The sequence below is a fragment of the Taudactylus pleione genome, unplaced genomic scaffold, assembly GCF_031769625.1.
Source record: "Taudactylus pleione unplaced genomic scaffold, aTauple2 ptg000019l, whole genome shotgun sequence".
Lineage (NCBI taxonomy): Eukaryota > Metazoa > Chordata > Amphibia > Anura > Myobatrachidae > Taudactylus > Taudactylus pleione.
Genome location: NW_028284421.1, coordinates 17,995,121 through 18,020,193, shown reverse-complemented (window position 1 = coordinate 18,020,193; position 25,073 = coordinate 17,995,121). Strand labels below are relative to the sequence as shown.

At 43.3% G+C, this 25,073-nt stretch overlaps 1 long non-coding RNA gene across 2 annotated transcripts in view; it reads left to right on the top strand.

The window, feature by feature from the left end:
- The window catches only part of LOC148540357 (uncharacterized), a 42,099-nt gene that overhangs the window by 10,459 nt on the left and 6,567 nt on the right, over positions 1 to 25,073 (top strand). The window contains exons 2-4 of one of the 2 annotated variants that reach the window (XR_015869674.1): positions 23,821 to 23,874; positions 24,044 to 24,130; positions 24,598 to 24,681. This is a non-coding gene — a long non-coding RNA (uncharacterized LOC148540357). The remainder of the gene's footprint in view (positions 1 to 23,820; positions 23,875 to 24,043; positions 24,131 to 24,597; positions 24,682 to 25,073) is intronic. The other variant, XR_015869675.1, reaches the window with a different exon arrangement.

Here is a 25,073-nt window from a genome sequence, read left to right as displayed (position 1 = left end):
AGCAGTACACATGGGAGAATAGGGGGCATAATACACATGCACATTACTAGGTAACATAGGGGTCAGCAGCAGTACACATGGGAGAATAGGGGGCATTATACACATGCACATCACTAGGTAACATAGGGATCAGCAGCAGTACACATGGGAGAATAGGGGGTATAATACACATGCACATTACTAAGTAACATAGGGGTCAGCAGCAGTACACATGGGAGAATAGGGGGCATTATACACATGCACATCACTAGGTAACATAGGGGTCAGCAGCAATACACATGGGAGAATAGGGGGCATTATACACATGCACATCACTATTTAACATAGGGATCAGCAGTAGTACACATGGGAGAATAGGGGTGCATTATACAGATGCACATCACTATTTAACATAGGGATCAGCAGTAGTACACATGGGAGAATAGGGGGCATTATACACATGCACATCACTAGGTAACATAGGGATCAGCAGCAGTACACATGGGAGAATAGGGGTGCATTATACACATGCACATCACTAGGTAACATAGGGATCAGCAGTAGTACACATGGGAGAATAGGGGTGCATTATATACATGCACATTACTAGGTAACATAGGGGCCAGCAGCAATACACATTGGAGAATAGGGGGCATTATACACATGCACATCACTATTTAACATAGGGATCAGCAGTAGTACACATGGGAGAATAGGGGTGCATTATATACATGCACATTACTAGGTAACATAGGGGCCAGCAGCAATACACATGGGAGAATAGGGGGCATTATACACATGCACATCACTATTTAACATAGGGATCAGCAGTAGTAAACATGGGAGAATAGGGGTGCATTATACACATGCACATCACTATTTAACATAGGGATCAGCAGTAGTACACATGGGAGAATAGGGGGCATAATACACATGCACATCACTAGGTAACATAGGGGCCAGCAGCAGTACACATGGGAGAATAGGGGTGCATTATATACATGCACATTACTAGGTATCATAGGGATCAGCAGTACACATGGGAGAATAGGGGGTATAATACACATGCACATTACTAGGTAACATAGGGGTCAGCAGCAGTACACATGGGAGAATAGGGGGCATAATACACATGCACATCACTAGGTAACATAGGGGCCAGCAGCAGTACACATGGGAGAATAGGGGGCATAATACACATGCACATTACTAGGTAACATAGGGGTCAGCAGCAGTACACATGGGAGAATAGGGGGCATTATACACATGCACATCACTAGGTAACATAGGGATCAGCAGCAGTACACATGGGAGAATAGGGGGTATAATACACATGCACATTACTAAGTAACATAGGGGTCAGCAGCAGTACACATGGGAGAATAGGGGGCATTATACACATGCACATCACTAGGTAACATAGGGGTCAGCAGCAATACACATGGGAGAATAGGGGGCATTATACACATGCACATCACTATTTAACATAGGGATCAGCAGTAGTACACATGGGAGAATAGGGGTGCATTATACAGATGCACATCACTATTTAACATAGGGATCAGCAGTAGTACACATGGGAGAATAGGGGGCATTATACACATGCACATCACTAGGTAACATAGGGATCAGCAGCAGTACACTTGCGAGAATAGGGGGGCATTATACACATGCACATCACTATGTAACATAGGGGTTAGAAGCAGTACACATGCGAGAATAGGGGGTATAATACACATGCACATTACTAGGTAACATAGGGGTCAGCAGCAGTACACATGGGAGAATAGGGGGCATAATACACATGCACATCACTAGGTAACATAGGGGCCAGCAGCAGTACACATGGGAGAATAGGGGGCATAATACACATGCACATTACTAGGTAACATAGGGGTCAGCAGCAGTACACATGGGAGAATAGGGGGCATTATACACATGCACATCACTAGGTAACATAGGGATCAGCAGCAGTACACATGGGAGAATAGGGGGTATAATACACATGCACATTACTAAGTAACATAGGGGTCAGCAGCAGTACACATGGGAGAATAGGGGGCATTATACACATGCACATCACTAGGTAACATAGGGGTCAGCAGCAATACACATGGGAGAATAGGGGGCATTATACACATGCACATCACTATTTAACATAGGGATCAGCAGTAGTACACATGGGAGAATAGGGGTGCATTATACAGATGCACATCACTATTTAACATAGGGATCAGCAGTAGTACACATGGGAGAATAGGGGGCATTATACACATGCACATCACTAGGTAACATAGGGATCAGCAGCAGTACACATGGGAGAATAGGGGTGCATTATACACATGCACATCACTAGGTAACATAGGGATCAGCAGTAGTACACATGGGAGAATAGGGGTGCATTATATACATGCACATTACTAGGTAACATAGGGGCCAGCAGCAATACACATTGGAGAATAGGGGGCATTATACACATGCACATCACTATTTAACATAGGGATCAGCAGTAGTACACATGGGAGAATAGGGGTGCATTATATACATGCACATTACTAGGTAACATAGGGGCCAGCAGCAATACACATGGGAGAATAGGGGGCATTATACACATGCACATCACTATTTAACATAGGGATCAGCAGTAGTAAACATGGGAGAATAGGGGTGCATTATACACATGCACATCACTATTTAACATAGGGATCAGCAGTAGTACACATGGGAGAATAGGGGGCATAATACACATGCACATCACTAGGTAACATAGGGGCCAGCAGCAGTACACATGGGAGAATAGGGGTGCATTATATACATGCACATTACTAGGTATCATAGGGATCAGCAGTACACATGGGAGAATAGGGGGTATAATACACATGCACATTACTAGGTAACATAGGGGTCAGCAGCAGTACACATGGGAGAATAGGGGGCATAATACACATGCACATCACTAGGTAACATAGGGGCCAGCAGCAGTACACATGGGAGAATAGGGGGCATAATACACATGCACATTACTAGGTAACATAGGGGTCAGCAGCAGTACACATGGGAGAATAGGGGGCATTATACACATGCACATCACTAGGTAACATAGGGATCAGCAGCAGTACACATGGGAGAATAGGGGGTATAATACACATGCACATTACTAAGTAACATAGGGGTCAGCAGCAGTACACATGGGAGAATAGGGGGCATTATACACATGCACATCACTAGGTAACATAGGGGTCAGCAGCAATACACATGGGAGAATAGGGGGCATTATACACATGCACATCACTATTTAACATAGGGATCAGCAGTAGTACACATGGGAGAATAGGGGTGCATTATACAGATGCACATCACTATTTAACATAGGGATCAGCAGTAGTACACATGGGAGAATAGGGGGCATTATACACATGCACATCACTAGGTAACATAGGGATCAGCAGCAGTACACTTGCGAGAATAGGGGGCATTATACACATGCACATCACTATGTAACATAGGGGTTAGAAGCAGTACACATGCGAGAATAGGGGGTATAATACACATGCACATTACTAGGTAACATAGGGGTCAGCAGCAGTACACATGGGAGAATAGGGGGCATAATACACATGCACATCACTAGGTAACATAGGGGCCAGCAGCAGTACACATGGGAGAATAGGGGGCATAATACACATGCACATTACTAGGTAACATAGGGGTCAGCAGCAGTACACATGGGAGAATAGGGGGCATTATACACATGCACATCACTAGGTAACATAGGGATCAGCAGCAGTACACATGGGAGAATAGGGGGTATAATACACATGCACATTACTAAGTAACATAGGGGTCAGCAGCAGTACACATGGGAGAATAGGGGGCATTATACACATGCACATCACTAGGTAACATAGGGGTCAGCAGCAATACACATGGGAGAATAGGGGGCATTATACACATGCACATCACTATTTAACATAGGGATCAGCAGTAGTACACATGGGAGAATAGGGGTGCATTATACAGATGCACATCACTATTTAACATAGGGATCAGCAGTAGTACACATGGGAGAATAGGGGGCATTATACACATGCACATCACTAGGTAACATAGGGATCAGCAGCAGTACACTTGCGAGAATAGGGGGCATTATACACATGCACATCACTATGTAACATAGGGGTTAGAAGCAGTACACATGCGAGAATAGGGGGCATTATACACATGCACATCACTAGGTAACATAGGGGCCAGCAGCAGTACACATGGGAGAATAGGGGTGCATTATACACATGCACATCACTAGGTAACATAGGGGCCAGCAGCAGTACACATGGGAGAATAGGGGGCATTATACACATGCACATTACTAGGTAACATAGGGGTCAGCAGCAGTACACATGGGAGAATAGTGGTGCATTATACACATGCACATTACTAGGTAACATAGGGATCAGCAGCAGTACACATGGGAGAATAGGGGTGCATTATACACATGCACATCACTAGGTAACATAGGGATCAGCAGTAGTACACATGGGAGAATAGGGGTGCATTATATACATGCACATTACTAAGTAACATAGGGGCCAGCAGCAATACACATTGGAGAATAGGGGGCATTATACACATGCACATCACTATTTAACATAGGGATCAGCAGTAGTACACATGGGAGAATAGGGGTGCATTATATACATGCACATTACTAGGTAACATAGGGGCCAGCAGCAATACACATGGGAGAATAGGGGGCATTATACACATGCACATCACTATTTAACATAGGGATCAGCAGTAGTAAACATGGGAGAATAGTTGTGCATTATACACATGCACATCACTATTTAACATAGGGATCAGCAGTAGTACACATGGGAGAATAGGGGGCATAATACACATGCACATCACTAGGTAACATAGGGGCCAGCAGCAGTACACATGGGAGAATAGGGGTGCATTATATACATGCACATTACTATGTATCATAGGGATCAGCAGTACACATGGGAGAATAGGGGGTATAATACACATGCACATTACTAGGTAACATAGGGGTCAGCAGCAGTACACATGGGAGAATAGGGGGCATAATACACATGCACATCACTAGGTAACATAGGGGCCAGCAGCAGTACACATGGGAGAATAGGGGGCATAATACACATGCACATTACTAGGTAACATAGGGGTCAGCAGCAGTACACATGGGAGAATAGGGGGCATTATACACATGCACATCACTAGGTAACATAGGGATCAGCAGCAGTACACATGGGAGAATAGGGGGTATAATACACATGCACATTACTAAGTAACATAGGGGTCAGCAGCAGTACACATGGGAGAATAGGGGGCATTATACACATGCACATCACTAGGTAACATAGGGGTCAGCAGCAATACACATGGGAGAATAGGGGGCATTATACACATGCACATCACTATTTAACATAGGGATCAGCAGTAGTACACATGGGAGAATAGGGGTGCATTATACAGATGCACATCACTATTTAACATAGGGATCAGCAGTAGTACACATGGGAGAATAGGGGGCATTATACACATGCACATCACTAGGTAACATAGGGATCAGCAGCAGTACACTTGCGAGAATAGGGGGCATTATACACATGCACATCACTATGTAACATAGGGGTTAGAAGCAGTACACATGCGAGAATAGGGGGCATTATACACATGCACATCACTAGGTAACATAGGGGCCAGCAGCAGTACACATGGGAGAATAGGGGTGCATTATACACATGCACATCACTAGGTAACATAGGGGCCAGCAGCAGTACACATGGGAGAATAGGGGGCATTATACACATGCACATTACTAGGTAACATAGGGGTCAGCAGCAGTACACATGGGAGAATAGTGGTGCATTATACACATGCACATTACTAGGTAACATAGGGATCAGCAGCAGTACACATGGGAGAATAGGGGTGCATTATACACATGCACATCACTAGGTAACATAGGGATCAGCAGTAGTACACATGGGAGAATAGGGGTGCATTATATACATGCACATTACTATGTAACATAGTGATCAGCAGCAGTACACATGGGAGAATAGGAGTGCATTATAGACATGCACATCACTATTTAACATAGGGGTCAGCAGCAGTACACATGGGAGAATAGGGGGTATAATACACATGCACATTACTAGGTAACATAGGGGTCAGCAGCAGTACACATGCGAGATTACATGCACATTACTAGGTAACATAGGGGCCAGCAGCAGTAGATATGGGAGAATAGGGGTGCATTATATACATGCACTTTACTAGGTAACATAGGGGTCAGCAGCAGTACACATGGGAGAATAGGGGGCATTATACACATGCACATCACTACGTAACATAGGGGTCAGCAGCAATACACATGGGAGAATAGGGGGCATTATACACATGCACATCACTATTTAACATAGGGATCAGCAGTAGTACACATGGGAGAATAGGGGTGCATTATACAGATGCACATCACTATTTAACATAGGGATCAGCAGTAGTACACATGGGAGAATAGGGGGCATTATACACATGCACATCACTAGGTAACATAGGGGTCAGCAGCAGTAAACATGGGAGAATATGGGGGCATAATACACATGCACATTACTAGGTAACATAGGGATCAGCAGTACACATGGGAGAATAGGGGGTATAATACACATGCACATTACTAGGTAACATAGGGGTCAGCAGCAGTACACATGGGAGAATAGGGGGCATAATACACATGCACATCACTATGTAACATAGGGGCCAGCAGCAGTACACATGGGAGAATAGGGGGTATAATACACATGCACATTACTAGGTAACATAGGGGTCAGCAGCAGTACACATGGGAGAATAGGGGTGCATTATACACATGCACATTACTAGGTAACATAGGGATCAGCAGTAGTACACATGGGAGAATAGGGGTGCATTATACACATGCACATTACTAGGTAACATAGGGATCAGCAGCAGTACACATGGGAGAATAGGGGGCATTATACACATGCACATTACTAGGTAACATAGGGGTCAGCAGCAGTACACATGGGAGAATAGGGGGTATAATACACATGCACATTACTAGGTAACATAGTGATCAGCAGCAGTACACATGGGAGAATAGGAGTGCATTATACACATGCAGATCACTATTTAACATAGGGGTCAGCAGCAGTACACATGGGAGAATAAGGGTGCATTATACACATGCACATCACAAAATAACATAGGGGTCAGCAGCAGTACACATGGGAGAATAAGGGGTATAATACACATGCACATTACTAGGTAACATAGGGGTCAGCAGCAGTACACATGCGAGATTAGGGGGCATTATACACATGCACATTACTAGGTAACATAGGGGCCAGCAGCAGTACACATGGGAGAATAGGGGTGCATTATATACATGCACATTTCTAGGTAACATAGGGATCAGCAGTACACATGGGAGAATAGGGGGTATAATACACATGCACATCACTAGGTAACATAGGGGTCAGCAGCAGTACACATGGGAGAATAGGGGGCATAATACACATGCACATTACTAGGTAACATAGGGATAAGCAGTAGTACACATGGGAGAATAGGGGTGCATTATACACATGCACATTACTAGGTAACATAGGGGTCAGCAGCAGTACACATGGGAGAATAGGGGGCATAATACACATGCACATCACTAGGTAACATAGGGATAAGCAGTAGTACACATGGGAGAATAGGGGGCATTATACACATCCACATCACTAGGTAACATAGGGATCAGCAGCAGTACACATGGGAGAATAGGGGGCATTATACACATGCACATTACTAGGTAACATAGGGGTCAGCAGCAGTACACATGGGAGAATAGGGGTGCATTATACACATGCACATCACTAGGTAACATAGGGATCAGCAGCAGTACACATGGGAGAATAGGGGGAATTATACACATGCACATTACTAGGTAACATAGGGGTCAGCAGCAGTACACATGGGAGAATAGGGGGCATTATACACATGCACATTACTAGGTAACATAGGGGCCAGCAGCAGTACACATGGGAGAATAGGGGTGCATTATACACATGCACATCACTAGGTAACATAGGGATCAGCAGCAGTACACATGGGAGAATAGGGGGCATTATGCACATTACTAGGTAACATAGGGGTCAGCAGCAGTACACATGGGAGAATAGGAGTGCATTATACACATGCACATCACTATTTAACATAGGGGTCAGCAGCAATACACATGGGAGAATAAGGGTGCATTATACACATGCACATCACAAAATAACATAGGGGTCAGCAGCAGTACACATGGGAGAATAGGGGGCATTATACACATGCACATCACTAGGTAACACAGGGATCAGCAGTAGTACACATGGGAGAATAGGGGTGCATATTACGCATGCACATCACTATGTAACATCAGGGTCTGTAGCAGTACACATGGAAGAAAAGGGTGCATTATACATATGGACATCACATATGGGTAAGCAGCAGTACACATTGGAGAATAGAGGTGCAGGTATGGACATCACATACCAGAGAAGTGTCTTATTGGGACAGAAGTGCAGATACCTTCCAAGATGCTGCCAAGATACGTCCTTTCAGCACGATAATCCAGCCACAAAATGGAGCAGATGGGATTGACCAGGGAGTGCCATACTTGCCTACCCTCCCGAAATGGTCGGGAGCCTCCCGAAAATCGGGTGTCACTCCCAACCGCCCAGGAGAGGGGGCAAGTCTCCCAGCCGACGCAGCCCATCTGCACCCCCCGCTTGCGTCCGTTCCCCCCCGCGCCGGCTCAGCACTTACCTGGTGAAAGTGGCTGGGTCGGGGGAACTGATGCTGCTATTCGCGCTGAATCGCGTCATTGTGGCCTCGCCCCGGCTACACAACGCCGATAATATATGCGTTGTGAAGCGGGGGCGGGGCCACTATGACACGGCCACGTCCCTGTTCTGCCCCCAAAACAGGTCACGCCACCTTTCCCCCCCACTGCAATACCTAGCTGGCTGCCTCCTCCCGAAAGAGGCAGCCAGCTTGTCGGCAAGTATGAGGAGTGCTCCTAGGTGATGTCAACATCTGCCAGGCCAGAACGACAATTTGTTCCTTGTTCAGTAAAGCGTACACACTGCATGATTTGCTGCAAATAGTTGATGAAATCCTCAAATTGAGCACCATGTATGGCAGATCTGAAGATGTGATGGAGGCTGCCGCTGGAGATTGCATAGTGCGTACACATTTGACGATTTGAACAAATTGTCATTCTGATCTGTCAGAATTGGCCAAATCATTCAAAATATCGTCTAATTTGTACTCAGCTTAATACAGACAGATAGATTAGTTACTCTGAATGGAATCAGTTTAAAAGACCGCTGAACGACAGCCCGGCAGTTCAAATCCCGACACTTGCTGCCTGATGGGTGAAAATGCAGACAGTGCAGGTAAATCTACTATTCCTACCCCTCCCTAAGGGGTGCCTAACCCTAACCTCACCCCACTAGTGCCTAAACCTAACCCTCGGGGGGGTACCTAGTCCTACACCCCCTAGTGCCTAAATCCTACCCCCCTTTCCCTAGCCTATCCCTAACCTTACCCAGGAGGTGCCTAACCCTAAGTTCCCCCGGGGGTCCCTAAATCTAACCCCCCCATCCCTGTCTCCTTGTACAGTATATCTACCCCCGGCAGAGGATGATCGGTCCAGCATCCTTTCGGCATTCCGGCGTCGGGATTAACATAGGCGTCGGTATTTCAACACCTATGTTAAATCCCTTGGTGGGATTCCAGTGTCGGCAGTCGGTCTCATAACTACATCCCCTCTGAATATAGGGCCTGATTCAGAGCCGCTCGTAAGCGGCCGCTCGTTCGTTCCGAGCGATGTTAGCCCAACTGCGCATGCGTACGGATCGTTATACGCATGCGCTAACCAGTCAGTGCTGCCCAAATTCATGTGCTCGCAAAATAGCGAATGCCTGCTATTTTGAGTGACAGAAAGAGGCGTATGTGGGTGGTAACAGGGGAAGGTGCTTGAAAATGGGGAGTGGAAATCAGAACGCAGGCGTGCTTAAAGGTAAAAACGGGCGTTTTATGGGTGTGCATATTTAAAACAGCAGCGTCATTGACCACGTCACTGGGTTATTTTATAGTCAGAACTGCTCACAAAATTGTGGTAGCAAACACCAACCCCAAGAATAGCGAGCAGTTCATACCCTTGTCGATGTACTCGATTAATCTAATAAATAGCGGACATGACGTAGGATGCGAGCGGCCAGGGGGCGTATTTTTCCAAAAAACGAACGCAAGTTTTGTTCGCTCGTTCAGACATAGAGGCGTGAACAGACCGCAAACTGAGAACGGTTCATTTGAATAGCCACCCCTTGTTTTAGAACGAACGACCGCAAATAGCGAGTGGCTCTGAATGAGGGCCATAGTTTAGGTACTCTGCATTTAGCCTCAATTGGCCAAATGTAATATCTAATGGGGTATTGGCTATTCCCACACATGTGGTTCCTGTGCTGCCCATGCGCAGCTTCTGTGAAAGGAAGCGGTACATGCGCAGCACTGATTGCAGCTTCGCTAACTGGCAGGACAAGTATGTCTGAAAAGCTGTCTCTGCAATTATGACAGCTATTCAGAAGAAATAATTATGTGGAGGAGGAATGATGAATTTCTCTGGTAATTAGGTAGAACTCAATGCGAGTTCTAAGTCTAATTATCTCCTCATAATTTTAGGTTATGATGAATAGACCCATCAGTCTCTAGGCACTTGTCACTGCAGTGACTGGGAGTGCCCTAGATGCTCCCATACAGTATGTTTGAGTTTATCAGAGACACAAAGAGCAACATTGTTTCTATGTAATGTAGTAAGTATCATTAAGATCTCTGTGACGTGTGAGAACTAGGCAGCAGCACACTCCTTCAGTGATTGCAAACTTTCACAAGGGAGAGAACTAACATGGAATCCTTATTATAGAAACCATCACAGATGATAAGCAAGTGAGGGACCCATATTATATATAATAAAAGTGAATATATTGTAACATGAAAAAGATCATTCAGAAGGGATTTTTCTGAGCTAATTACCATATAGTTAGCATTATGGGCGTAAGCATAAACCCCATATTATTATTGCAGGAAATAACATTGGTAAGTGTATGGTGTAAGCTCTCTATATGTGAAAGAGATCCCTGTTTAATTTTTATTCCTGCCCTATAGGGATATTTATCTGGAAAAATAGGGATGTGTGTGCAACAACTGTAATTTATGTAGAACATCGGTCTGTCTGGATTTTCAATATGCCATGTTAATAATACTGGCTAATTATAGCCAACATTATTAGGCACATATTAATATTTGATCTCCACACATTTGATACTAAGGGGTAACTTTACTAAGATTTGTGGTGATCCGAGATTGCTATCGCAAGTGAAAATATAACTTTTTTATTAATCGGGAATTTACTATCATTAAAGTCTGGTGATTTGATCATCTTTTGGGGGTGAAATTGTGTAAGTTCGACCATTTTTATCACAAGAAATGATTTCACCATCGGCTCAAATCGAAAGTACTTCCGTTCATTTCAGTCTACATCAGGAATTTACCAATATTCGTTGTTATATTCGCCCATTTTTTCAGCCAAAGTTACCATCAAACATACACAAATCAGTGTGATTTGTGCATGTTTAATAATGAATAGTATGTTTTTAGGGTTAATTTTTTGGGGAAAAAATGACATGGGGTCCCCCCCAAAAGCCTAACCAGCCCCGGACTGCTCAGCCAGTCCTGGTTCTAAAAATTACCCACGTGTAACCAGCTAATGAGTGGCCGCTACATGTAAAGTGGCCTCTGAGTGGCTGGCGGCCCGTGGGATTTCCTGTGGAGGCCCGTCAGCTGTCATTTGTGAAGTATTGCTTTGTGTGAAAACACACATAGCAATACTTGTCCGTATTGCTTCGGGATTTTTGGGTTGTTATTTTGCCAGGACCCTTGGATGCTACGGAGACTAGCGTGAGGATGGAGGTGAGTATAGGATCTTTCTTTCAGGTTCATCCAAATGGATTCTACATGGGACAAGGGGACGTGAACATCTAGCAGTAAGTAGGTGTGAGTGAGTTAGATGTGCAATAAATTTATATTATCTACGGTGTGTTTGTTGTGTCTTTTTTAACTTTATTTTGCAGTGGGCATACGGGTGCCGGCCGCCTGCTGGCACTTGTAGTTCCACAAGTGTCAAAGGGCAGGCATGCTGGCACCTGTAGTTCCACTGTAAAATACAATAGTTTAATACTATTGTATTTTACAGTGGAACTACAGGTGCCAGCATGCCTGCCCTTTGACCCATGACCCATTCCAGCATGCCTGCCCTTTGACCCATCAGTCTCTAGGCACTTGTCACTGCAGTGACTGGGAGTGCCCTAGATTCTCCCATACAGTATGTATGAATTTATCAGAGACACACTGCTCCAAGGGTGCAGGGAAGAGCCCCGGGCTTCAGACCAAGGCTAGGGTTTTTGTGAGAGGGGGGACCCCTTTTTTGGGGGGTCCCCACCTCCCCTGAGATCCCTGGCTCGTGGTGAGAATGCTTTGGCCATGGAGACCCGGTAATAGGGTCTCCTGGCTGTGGCATTACACCCCGGTTGGTTTGGTTCCAATGCTTGTTTTAAATATAGGCGGCCCCTACGCATTTTTTCCCCCTATATTTAAAGCACCACTGTCCCTGCAGTCAGGTGCTGGTTTCTAAATTATGGGGGAACCCTACTCGTTTTGTTCCATGTAATTTTCGGAACCAGGACTGACTGACCAGTCCGGGGCTGGTTAGGTTTTTTTGGGGGGGACCCCACGTCAATTTTTTCAAATAAATTAACCCTTAAAATATAAAAAAAAAGAAACAAGCAGCCTGCACATATTTCACTGATATATGCAGACTGCTTGTTCGGGAGAGAAAGTCGGGCAAGGAACTCGGGGCTTCAACATGGACAGGATCGATCAAATACACCATCAAACAAAACAATCCTGTCAAAACCGGGAGCATGGTAAATTCCCGATTTGTAAAGTGAAAAAAAACATCCGTTTTTGATTGATCCTATCAGAATTGAATAATGGGTCAAATCGGGACCAACACGAATCTTAGTAAATTTACCCCTAAGATCCAGTGAAAATAGATATCACAGAGTGCTTGGGAATTAAAATATTTTTCATATGTGTGTCTCCAAAACAAATTTGTGTCAATACTCCACCTAATTATATTTCTGAGAGCATTGAATTTAAGACAAAGGATCTGGCTTAAACATAATACTCAAACCAGAATTAACATACAATATCTAATATTACAATTAATAACAAGAAGCACACAGCTCGAACACCTTATTCAAAGTTTTAATAATTTTTTGTGCTCCATTGAAAGACAAACTTCCCTTTTTTCTTTTGTTGTGTATACTATGGTGACCCAAAATATGAAACAAGCTCTCAGTATTAGCCACAAACTATCAGAAATATGCTTCATTATTTATTTAAATGTAAAATATAATGTAAGCCTGTGCTATTAAACCCATTTATAGATTGTTTTTACTTATCGTATAGGAAAGATATCACTGGTTTGAATGATTTGTTGTGTCGCTTAAAGTGTTTGTCCCTGAAAATGTTTATGACAGTAATCAATTGCCTTATACAGTACGTTTTCCTTTCCCCTGCATTTAGTTCTCATTATCTGTTCTCCATGTGTATGTTATGTAAGGCAGTATGCAATAAAATAATGATTTATTATTCAGTATAATTGTATATCAGATTATATTATATAATATAATTAGGGCTGTATTTGGAGCTGTCATTTCCCTGTCTGTGTGAGTGAGCACACCCCACATTAATAGCCATGCACTGCCCATACTTATACTTCTTCTATCCAACACCATTATTATTTGTTATTATTCAGATAAATAGGTGGTTGGTAAATAACAAGTGTCAACAAATCAAAAATTAAAAATAGAGTACAGTAATTATTATTAACAAAATGATTTCCATGTTGCTCCCTGAACAGTGTTGCCCTAGGCTAGTTAGCCTATATCAGGGGTTCCCAAACTTTCTTGAATCATGGCGCCCTAGAGTATCAGCAATTTTTTCATGGCACCCCTAGGCCAAAAACCTCTTATTGAGAAATGTAGAAAAAAAAATAGTAAATTTAGTAAATTGTGCTTATCTATCATCCTAAGGTTCAGTTATGGCAGGGATGGGGAACCTTAGGCCCAGGGGCCGTAAAAGGCCCAAGGAATCATTTGGTCTGGCCCTCATACTTTTTTCTGCTGGCCTCATCTTACTAGCAGGGTGCCTAGAATGGCACCCTGCAGCCAGAATCTATGCAGCAGTGCCGCCTGGAGTGTCCTTAGGATGCTTCAGATGGTCACACCGCTGCCCTTACAGCTCCCCGGAGCATCCTCAGCATGCTCCGGCCATTGCTGTAGTCACTGGCTATTGTGGCCCCACCCTCGTATGAAGTTATGTGGAGGGGAATGGCCTGCACCGGGCCCACGAATAATGTTATATATGTAGCCACATTAATATGTGGTAAAAAAATAATAATAATAAATTAAATGAATAGTTGGGATTAGCTGTCAGGCAACCCAGTACAGTTCAGTACCTGAACAGTTCAATAGAACCCTGCTCAATATGATAGGTACCTTAGATCCAAGTAAGAAGCCACAATGGAGACAACATATTTGCCATCTGGTGCATGCATATAATTGCACTAGGAATGAAGCAACTGGGTACTCCCCATATGCCTTAATGGTCGGGAGAGAAGCTCGCTTGCCAATAGATGTATGTATGGGATTATCTTCTAGTGATCACCCATTCCACTCCCACGCTAAATATGTGACAAAGCTCAGAAAGGATTTAAAAGAGGCTTTCATGGCTGCTGAACAGGCCTCTAGGAAGTTGGGGGAGAAAAACAAGAAATTATATGATCGCACCGTAAGAGAACAGATATTAAATCCGGGAGATCAAGTATTAATTCAGCAGTTAGGGAACCCTCTCCAAAGGAAGACTGCCAATTGATGGAAAGAGAATCCTTATACAGTAATAGAAATGCTTCATGAACTCCCAGTTTATAGACTACAACCTGAAACACAGGATGGTCCAATAGTGACTCTCCATAGGCAACACATTCTTCCTATCGGAATGAACATTCGATTCCCTAATATTTCCTCATGCTCAGAAGATAATAGCACACTCCCCTTCGGACAAATAGATAAAACAAGGAAACATGCAAATAGCAGTGCACAGTGTAGTGAGGAGAGAGATAAATTGGAAGATCAGGAAGTTGAGGATGGTGAAGGGATGGGACACTTTTACTTTCAAAATGAAAGAAGCTTAGATAATAGACCTAACCCTGTGGAAGCTACCATAAGACCTCAGTTGGAGGGAATAGGAGGAGAGGAGGATCTAAATAATGGACTATCTATATAATCTTCATCAGTCATTCCACCACTAGGATGAACACCAATGAATTCTATGCGTAAGGATAATTCAATGGAAGAAAACAATAGTAGGGAAACACTAAGTGCCAGTGAAACCCAAGGTGTTTTGCAGTTTTTAGACCTACCTGGGATAGATGACAGTGATGTCACTGTTAGAAATAGACCCATCCGGGCAATTTGACCTCCTACAATACTAACTTATGACAGGTTGGGTGTGTCTTTAGATGTACCCAGAGTAATTCATCCTAGTATAATTTTTTCCTGGCCATACTTTGGAATCTCCCTGAAAGGAAACAAATGATACTATTTAAATAAAACTGTTGTGTGTGGTAATATGGCTGTTCTGAGTTTAATAGATAGCCATATCCCCAGGGGGAGATTGTAGCCACATCAATGTGGTAAAAAAATAAAAAGTAAAATAATAAATTAAATGAAAAGTTGGGATTAGCTGTCAGGGAACCCAGTATAGTTATAGTGTTACCTATGTTGAATGTATGTGTGTGTATGTATATATATATATATATATATGGTGATAACTGTATATGGACGATTGTGAAGAGGTATTTTAATGGTAAACTATTATACATATAAGTGTATAGACTGTGAGGGGAGTGAAAATGCAGAAGCCACAGCAGAGGCTACTACATGCAGGGCAAGGGGGATCGAGACACTGCAGTTCCCCCCTCCCTCCTTTCATGGCTGCTGAACAGGCACCGTTAGGACCAGCTGCTGAGGATAGCATTACTGTGCCAGTGTGGGGCTGCTACCCGGAGGTAGCACTGAGTGGCTGGGTGTCAGCTGTGCAGCTGACATAGCAGGAGTCCAGTCAAGGCAGCGCCGGAAGAAAAGGCCGGTTTCTGTGGTAACCCGATGTGTACCTGGCAGCTGCGTGTGGTAATCCAGCCCTCATAAATAAACAGCAGCTGCAGTGTCTGATGCTTACCAGCTGGGATCTGCTGATTGGAAGGGGACTCCTGTCAGCTGAAAGCAGGAGGTCTGTAGGCAGAGACTTGATGCTGGATGGGCTGCAGCAGTAGTGCTGAGCCCATAGTGAGTAAAAATTAACCCAGCACACTCACACAAGTTTCTTGCTGGAAACTGAGCAGAACAGTTCAAAATAGCTCAAAAGAGCAGCTCCAGCACATGCAATTAGTAGCCTTAGAAGATTAAAAGGCATAATAATTATCATATTAAAGAGCATCAGCTAATCTTGGGTCTGAACTGTGTATGTGCATGCACTCTCTCAGGCTGATTAATAACTAGCATTGCTACCAGCACACATACTATAGTTAGGAGTTAGGTCCCAGGTGAGATATTTATTATACAAGTCACTAGACTGGAAAGTGAAAATCTACAGCAGGAAGGGAAAGCACTACAATATACCAGGCACACAGCCTTGTTCTCTGGCTATTGCAGTTTAACCCCCACAGGGAATTATTGTAGTAGCAACTGGAAAAAGTTAATGAAATATCATGGTAGTTCAACACAATAACTTTTAAGTGAGAGCGCCTTGCACCTTGTCTGGAACTAGCACATAACAATAAATTGGATTTCAGAGACTAAAATCCAAGCAAGGAGAGTTATTTGGATATAATAGTCCAAAGGAGGACAGGCAGCACATTTAAACTTTTATAGCAGAGAGGACACCTGTGTAAAATAACTAAATTATATTTGGGACAAGGACAAGCACTTTATTTAGTCCTAGTGCTCATGCTATGCCTGTATCCGGTATAAATTGTAATTTGTATTAATATTGTTACTGCGTTGTCATTAATGTTATGTCAAATGTAAAGTGAATGCCTATGCATGGGAATAAATTTCATTTAAGTTCTTCATAAAAGTAATATATGACAAGTTAACTATCTGTATGTGTACTTATCTGGAGCTCATAACGTAAGAAGGACAGCGTGGAGAAGCCTACCAAAAGAAATGAAGCAGGTGGTGAATGTAACTCTAGAGTATACTATATTGTATTTTGCATTGAATACACACTACATTGCACACAACATTGATAGGTTGTCCCAGGCCAACCTTGGTCACTTAGAATGGCTTGGGTGGAGGCACTGATAGAAAAAAAGGTACATTAGATGGGTGTTAGTAACCCGGTGTCCCTTTAGAGAGTTAAAAGAGGGGTTACATATATATCAAAATGGCCCTCAGCAGAAAAAAGGTTCCCCAATGCTGAGTTAGGGGTGATGGACAGGGTTGTGCTTCTGTTTGTACACATATTTTTTGATTGGACGCCACAAGCATTTTGCCGATCACGCTGTTCATAAATAATTTGATTTGGTCCCAGCAACCCAAGGCACCCCTGCAAGTGCCCTGAGGCACCCCAGGGCACTGCCAATGCCTCAGGGTGCCACGGCATCCAGACTGATAATCACTGGCCTATATACTAAATATAACCTTGCATATGATAGGACACATTTATTTTTCTGCAAGCAAGATGTCCCTGGAAGTTTTAGTTGATATGCCCAAGAACTGGTGGACTAGATTCTTACATTTCCGTGAACTGTTGCCCGGCACTCTATATGATGCTTGCTACAGTATATAAGAATGCACTTATTGCAAGAGCAAATCACTGTACCTATCTGTTGGTTGATGATAAATTTTCTTGATGGTGCTTTCTTTATTGTTACCAGATTAATCTGACTACACATTTATTTTAAATATAAAGAGTCACCAAACCAAAGTACAACATGTTTTTGCTAGTTATTTGAATACAAATAATTGAAAGCCATAATTACAGACATATCTGCACACAGTGGCTTGTAGTGCCTTCTTATTTTCCCCAAGAACAAAATGAGAATACAATAATTATGAGATCCTCTATACTTGTGTTACAGGTAAGCTCAACAGACAAGTAGCATGTTGAAATCCTGCATATCTTCTGTCACCTTTTAATATCATGAATATGTATTTACTTAATTTTTCTGTATCATGCAGAATGCAGTTACAATCCTTTTGATAACTCAGAAATATACATTAGTTATATTACTAAAAGTGTACCCAGTACCATCCTACACACAGGCGGAGGATATGTACCAAGTCTTGGAGAGAGATAACTTGTTTTAAATACTGTGCTAGATAAAAGGCAGTAAGAAGTTGATTGATTTCTTTCAGCAACTTCTCCACTTTATCTCTCTCCAAAGCTTAAGACATCTCCGCTAGTGTTGGTATTTTATGGAGCGACTGTGATGCTCCCCAAATAACTCCTTGGGTTTGCGTTGGTGTGTCTGAATTGTCCACAATGCGCTACTGTATGTAAGGTGCAAACCTACTCTCTGCTTTCAAGAGACATCACAGGACTTTTAAGTTTATCAGGCGCAGGTTATGTTCCTAGTCCCTACTGCAGCATTTTTCAGCCACTGTGCTACAGTATACTAGTGTGCCGCAAGCTGTTGTCAAGTGTGCCGCAGCGCTCAGCTCAGCACACTTGTACTCAGGGGTGTAGAGAGCCACGCGGGGCCCCGGTAAAGAGGGGCATGGCCTAATCGCAGGAGGCGTGGCCACGCCCCCTTTAGAGAAAAAAACAAACGCTCAGGGGTGGGGGTGCTGTGAGCCCCTCAGCCCGGCGCAAAGCCAAAGGGGGGCGCGATCAGTGTGATCGCTCCCCCATTCAGGCATAGGAGATTCCTGTGGCTGCTGCTTAGCAGCCGCAAGCAATCTCCCACTGCAGCCCAGCACACGCTGTGTGCTGGGCTGCTGCAGAGGGAGGGAGGAAGTGAGTGGGGGCGGCGCCGGGCCCCTCTGGAAGCCTGGGCCCAGGTGAACTGTACATGCTGCCCCCCCTCTCGGCGCCCCTGCTTGTACTGAAGTGTATTTTATTCCTGAGGAGGCCAATGTAGTATGTTTTATTCCTAGGGAGACCAATTTAGTGTGTTTTGTTCCTGTGAAGGCCAATGTAATGTGTTTTATTCCTGTGGAGGCCAATGTAGGGTGTTTTATTCCTGTGGAGGCCAATGGGTATGTATTTTTTTATGTGGAAGCCAATGTTTGTTTTTTCATTGGTCATGCACACCGCATCGCCGGATAGTGTGCCTTAGCAATTTTCAAATCTTGTGTAGTGTGCCTTGAGTTGAAAAGGTTGAAAATCACTACCCTACTGGATTGGTATACCACATATTGGATAACCCAGAAATGAGCTGTCTCTACTGAGAGCAGACATTATGCTTTGTAAGACAAACATTAGTTAACATTTTAAGTCTACAAAATCCAATTTCCTTTTCTCCTGACAATGATGTTATATAGTGAAAATGGGGAGCACCAGTTTCCTGAGATATTGCATATGCTCCAAGAAAGGATTGTTTGGACCTTTGTGTTATCAAAATGGATAAATATCTGCCAGAGTTTCAATAAACTCATAGACTTTACTGAATGGTTACTTGGAAATATTGCTATCTCAGACATAAACAGTGGTCTCGCAGATACTAAAAAGAGACGATCAAGGTAAAAGAAGAAAAGAATCTAAGGTCTTGTACAGCCACCAACTCAAATCAAACAAGCATCTTACAGTGGCTTTCTGACTGTAGAGACAATTCTGATGACATGGTGATCTCTAGGCTTGGTTATACCTGGCTAGGTTCTATTTTTATACCCAGAGCAGGACAAAAGTGCATATGAGGATACAAGTGTTGAGCAATACATTTTGTTTTTGCTGGTGCAACTAAATTATCGCTGGGGTAGTTTTTACACTAGCAATATTGCCAGTGTTTGAATAGCATCCGCAGAAACAGGCCACCATTGTGCAACAGGCCAGATCAGATGAACAGATCTGACTGGTCTTTAAACAATACTTGGCTGTGAAATAATCGGACTGAGCGGCCAAAAATCATCTGTTCAACCCAATTATTGCAGTGTGTACCTACTGTAGTTTTATGTATCTCCTCTTTATCTCATCATTCTGCAACTACAAGTATCCTATGGGACTAGCTATAGCTGTTGCTATGTCATGGCTGAGTTATTGTCCAACACAATAGACCGGCTACAGTGTAACCAGTTCTATAAATTGTAGTAGAAGTAGCTCACTATAATGCCCTGTGGTCTCATGGTACAGAATCTATGGCACTATTAACACTGTAGCCATAGCTACAGATAAGACCTTGCTCATCTTTGCCACCAATGTGGCAAACGTGCGCATTCATCGCGGCATGCCATTTGCTGTATATGCCACAGTATGCCAGGCCCTGGCAGCATTTGTACCATGCAATCCTATGTGCCCGCTCACAGGTGCCCGACTCATGGCATACGTGCAGCGGAAAGTTGCTGCGGCGGCGACGATGAAGCAGGACACATCTGTATGTGTCGACATTTTTCAGTTGACCTTAACACTGGCCAAAGACATAGCAATGTGCTCAATATAAGCCGATATGTACGATTTCCCTTGAAACTCTCCCTGGCAGCTCAGCACACGATCTCCACATGATCTGCACACAATTTGGTGTCCAATCTTCAAATGATCTCTCCTGAATCCAGACTTTCACAGTGCATCATGTCCTAGATTGTCAGATTTGCCCTACTGCACAGCAGATCTGAAGATGCAATCTGCAACCAGCGGGGACGTGCATTTCATCGTGATCGTGAGTGGGGACTCACGTTTTATGCTCAATTTGGCCATATTTTACACGATCTGTCATTCCAATGTGTCGGAATCGGCCAGATCGGGTAAAATATCGCTATGTGTGTGGCCAGCTTTACCCCTAACTCTATCCGCAACGCTAATGTTGTCATTTCCACTCTGTCCACATGTTATATGACTACATTTTGTCCATGTCAACATTTTTCAGATGTTGACATGTTGTATGTTGAAATTTTTTAACCTTGTCGATATCATAACGTTCGATAGACTGATTATGAATGTCGCCATCATGACTGTGTATGGATTTTATAATTTAGTAAAGTCTTATCATGAATTACACATTTTTTATTTTATAATGTGGCAATGTAGTAGATGAAAATAAATATATCTAACTTTCAATTTTCCTACATTTTATCATTCTCAGGTATTTACTATTGTAAGGGTAAATCTAGATTCTAGGGGGTATATTTACTAAAGTGCGGGTTTTTAGAAGTGGAGATGTTGCCCATAGCAACCAATTAGATTCTACTTAACATTTATCTAGAAGAAACAGATGTGTCATGCTACATCTTTGCTACATACGCCATGTAGCGCGCCCTGCAAGTCGCTCTATGCTGTGGCGTATTGAGTCGCATTGTAATGTACTGAAGCGCTGGAAAAGCCAGAGAATGTAATAAAACTTTCTCTCCACCAGATGTCACTTTTTCTAAACTGCACTGTGCATGTGTAAAAAAAAAAAGACAATGCAATGTCTGTAGTACTACCCGCTGATTGGCTGACTGAACCTGTCATTTGGTACGCTATTGTGTCAGGGATCGAGAGCTGTAATTGCGTGTGTAATAAAGGATTAAATCATTCGGTGTAAGTCCTGTGAACACTTTTGAAAAACAATTTATAAATGTGTTCTGAAATCATTATTACAGTATATTATGCTAGATACACGCATCAGAAAGATAAACCTCATTTTAGAAAGTCAGTGCTAGTTTGTGCAACTCAGTGATAACATGCCTTAGAAGTTATTGGATGGGTTTGAAGGGCACTATATAAATCCATCCCTGAACTACAAGTCTCAGCCCACAAAGAGGTGTCACTAGATTACAAACTGACTTTGCATTTTATGCCACACACTGCGGGCAATATCGGCACTGCTGTGCTGCTAGGAGCTTGATGCTAATTATTACACATCGGTAAGTGGCGGTCACTGCAGCATTGTAGAAAGTGGTGTGCAGCACTCACACAGTGATGGCATGTCTTAGAATCTAGTAGTGGGGTCTGAGTGGCAGTGCATAAAACCACCACTGAACTACAAGTCTCAGCCCAGAAAGAGGTGACTCTGTATTACAAATGGACTGTGCAGTTTATGCCGCAGACTTGCTAGGAGCTTGATGCTAATCATTACACATCCGTCACTGCAGCATTGTAGAAAGTGGTGTGCAGCGCTCACACAGTGATGGCATGTCTTAGAATCTAGTAGTGGGGTCTGAGTGGCAGTGCATAAAACCATCACTGAACTACAAGTCTCAGCCCAGAAAGAGGTGACTCTGTATTACAAATGGACTGTGCAGTTTATGCCGCAGACTTGCTAGGAGCTTGATGCTAATCATTACACATCCGTCACTGCAGCATTGTAGAAAGTGGTGTGCAGCGCTCACACAGTGATGGCATGTCTTAGAATCTAGTAGTGGGGTCTGAGTGGCAGTGCATAAAACCACCACTGAACTACAAGTCTCAGCCCAGAAAGAGGTGACTCTGGATTATAAACTGTGTGTTTTATGCTGCACACTTGAAGCAATGTCACACTAAGTAAAGCATGGTCTGCGCATGCGTACGCTCCGATGCATTAATATATCTGGCGTTGTGCATCCTGCATGGTGGTCTGTTTATAGTGTACAGTATACAGTACAAAATGGCAGCGAGGCAGCGTCCTTACACAAGTAGGGAGCTGCAGATCCTCATGCAGTGGCGGGATCAGCCGTTGCTGAAAAATATAGAAAAGCGCCACTGGCATTTATAAATGCCTGATGCAATATCCTGGCCCAAATAGGCTGGAATTAATCAATTCGATCACTTCAGAGGCATTAGAGATATTTTGTTAGAAGAGACCCCAACATCTACAAGGCTGAGGCAGCACCTTGTGTAAATTATAGTATTACTGTGTATTTACAGTACTGTAGTTAAGTATAGCCAATCAGGATCCTCCATAGTGCCCTTACATAAACTGTAAAGTGATATATGACATCAATGGTTAACCACCGATGGTTGATGATTTTGCAATGCTACAGTGTAGGCGGTAAACAAATTTTTTACGGCCATCAATGGCACAGAGCCAAACTAAGTAGGGATGGCCAATGACTATCAAAGTTTTCAAAACATTCATGGTTGCTGGCCAATGTTAACTAGTTTTGCTACCGATAACCTACTGATGGTCATCCCTAAGGGCCGCCCACTACTGTGTGACATAACACGAATAAAAGGCACTACTATAGTATGTGACAAAGGGGTAAATGTATTATAGAATATCGTGCCGCTATAACTCTTGTCCGCCGCAGCTGTGGTGATAGGGCAAAGACAGTTGCAGCTATCAATATCGATAGCTGCAGCTGTCAGAACCAATGGTTCACCGCCATTGATATCACATTTTTTTATTTTATTTCCTCTCCATGTGCTGGGGCACTACTAATGGTGTAAAAAATTGTAGTACTGTAGTGGTTTATTTTATTCAAATAGTATATTTTGCACTGCTGTTGTTTTTTACAGTACGTCAGCGCCAGAGGAGACAGCAGCAGGCAGAGGGGGAGCCTGCACAGCCAAGTAAGTTCTGTACAGTACAGCAAATTGTGTTTACAAGCTGGGTTTACATTTACTGTAGCGTGAATTTAGATTTTTTTTCTGTTTGTGCCATTGTGTGTGTTTCCATGCTTTTTTTTTTTTTTTTTTATTGTGTTGAGGCAAAAATACATTATAGTATTTTGTTTCACAGTTGTACATTGATGGCACATCCACTGTATATTGTCTTCTGAGGAGGAGGTGGATGGGATGGCGGAGCCTGACAACCCTCCCCAGCCAAGTAAGTACTGCCGGTACTCTACCTCCTTCCTCCACTCCCAGCAGCTCTACTTCTGCTACTTCATCACTATGGGATTCAGGTCCATGCTACTCTGATTACTTCTTTGCTTCCCAGCCGTATTGTGTCCTGACAATTATGGTACTAAGAGGCAGATGTATTAAGCTCTGAAAAGTGATACATTAGAGAGTGATAAACTACCAACCAATCAGGCCATAACTCTAATTTTTCAAACACAGCCTATAACATAACAGGAGTGGCTGGTAGTTTATCACTTTCCAGAGCTTAGTACATCACCCCTTAATTGTTAATTGTGCTCTTTTTATGTTTTGTTTACTGTAATGTACACTTTTGGTGCCTTAAAGTGTAAATTAAAGTGTAATAAATAATAATAGTACAGTCAGGGTTTATTTATATACGTACATGTTAAAAAAAAATGAAGACAAAATTTTATTTTTTTGTTTACACAGGCCCAGAACCACGACACCCCCATGTGGTGGAGGAGACCAAGGCAGAGGATGGTGCAGCTGAGCCCAACAGCCCTCCCCAGCCAAGTAAATACTGTACAGTAAAGTACTGTATATTGTGTTTTACTACTGTACTACTCTGTTCCTCCTGTCCTGTACCTCCGTGGCTCCAAGGACTACACTGCTCCTTACTTCTCCAACCTCATCTCCTAACACACTGCCTCCCGCCCTCTCCGGTTGGCCAATGACCGGCGCTTTGCCTCTCCTTAAACGTGCACTGAAAACCTACTGGTGCATCAAAGTGTACCCTTCCACCACATACTGTAACCTTGTCACCAGGTCAGTCATCCCATCCTGCTACTGTACCTCAGCCATGTGTACCTTGCCTACTTTCTGCCATCATTTCCCTATCTACATGCTCACGCCTCATGACATCTTTCTGTTTGCAATCTCTCCTAGATTGTAAGCCCAAGAGCAGG